The sequence below is a fragment of the Morone saxatilis genome, unplaced genomic scaffold, assembly GCF_004916995.1.
Source record: "Morone saxatilis isolate NCDOM2014 unplaced genomic scaffold, NCSU_SB_2.0 Contig21, whole genome shotgun sequence".
Taxonomy (NCBI): Eukaryota; Metazoa; Chordata; class Actinopteri; family Moronidae; genus Morone; species Morone saxatilis.
The window spans coordinates 3,627,627-3,629,398 of record NW_023339774.1 but is presented as its reverse complement, the minus strand read 5'-3'; positions in this window follow the sequence as shown (position 1 = coordinate 3,629,398).

Genomic DNA, 1,772 nt, shown 5'->3' with positions numbered 1-1,772 from the left:
TTATTTTACAAGGATTCTCTTATGTGTTGGCATAAGCTTGTTAAAACAAGAAGATATTGGAAGATTGTCACCACATATCGCTGAAAAACCACTCAAGCATGAAGCATCCAGAGTATGTATCCCACAGCAGTGTGTTTATAGACTGTGGAGGGTGTGTGCTGTTTGTCTTGTCAGCCCTCGCCTGTTGTCTGTACATGCTGAATAAGACTGACAGAGTTATTGGCACGGTGGGTTGTTTCAATTATGGGTTGTGAATTCATCTTTTTCCAAATTAAATATAGCTTAGATGCCTGAAGACAATGTTGTTGGTTTTGCTTCTGTTTAAACATGTGTTGCGCTTTGTTTTGTTGAGCTGGATCTAATGTGCGTGATTGAATGAGTTGTAGCAGTATTGATTTTTCTTCTAATGAAAAATAAAGTATCATTATTACACTGAGTTATTGAGTTTAAAGGTTTTTCAAAATGTTGTAGCTCATAACTGTGTTTGTAAAGTTTGGATGAGGGACACAGTGATACCACTTTTACGTACTTGCCAATACCGCATGCCAATGTTCCAACAATGACTTTGAAAACGTGTTATATTTTTATCAGGGGTTCCACACTTTCTGACTGTAACTAATAAAATGTTGTAAATGTTGCTTAAAATATCTTCAAACTGCTAACATTGCTTCGTCTCTGACTACCTGCTCAACTAACGAGAGGTTACGTAACGTCACGCTACTGTAAAGTGATATCAGAGTAGTTTTGTGATTACAATTACTAGTACATGAACTCAGTATCAGACCCAATAACTGATACTGGTATTGGTATCAGTAAATCTCTAATTTCAATAACCCTGAGTATGAATAATGTGAATATGAAGTGAACTCACACGGGGTCTCAAACCAGTGGTTTAGAAAACTGAGGAAGAGAGGATGCTTCCACTGCACAGTAGAAGATTTATAAGGTAATTTTACTGTCCTCTTGTGGTATTCAGCCATGCAAGTCATTTTGTTTTTAAAAGCACAAGTGTGTAGCATTAGTGGCATCTAGAGGTGAAGTTACAGATTGCAACCAACCAATGGCTCGCCTTTCAAGCATGTAGGAGAAACTACGGTGGCCCTATCTACAGCCAATGTTTGGTTTGTCCGTTCTGGGCTACTGTAGAAACATGGTGGTTCAACATGCTGATAAAAAAAGCTCATTCTAAGAAACAACAACACAATAATTATTACATTAAGGGTATTATACGCTAATGAAAACATACCTATTAATATTATAATCCATTTTTTCCAACAGATCCTCCTAAATGTTACACACTGGAGCTTTAAGTGTCATCAGGTTTCGCGATATCTGTCTCTTTGATTTTTGCTGCTACTACTAATTTAAATGGTTCAAGGTGTCCTTCTAGAGACAATGCCCCCAATAATCCACACCCTTACTGTTTTTATTGGAACCATACGTTCAACCAAAGAAAAAGTCCCTACACTGAAAAAAATGTTTTGTTGAACAAACGTAATTTTATTTCGTCAAGTTTTTGCACGAAATAATTTTATCTGAAGCTAGATATAGTATTTATGTTGACTCAACTAATCATTTTTAAGTAATTGCAAATAAATTATATTAGTAATTTTACCTCAATTACTTTGAGTACATTTCACCTAAATTTCCTTAGTAAGTCCAATTACATTTTGAATGTACTTAAATAAATTATGTATGCTTTTTCAATTTTTTTGTGCTTTTTCAAACCAATTAAATTGTTTAAAACTAAACCTTTTATTCAGTTGATTCTA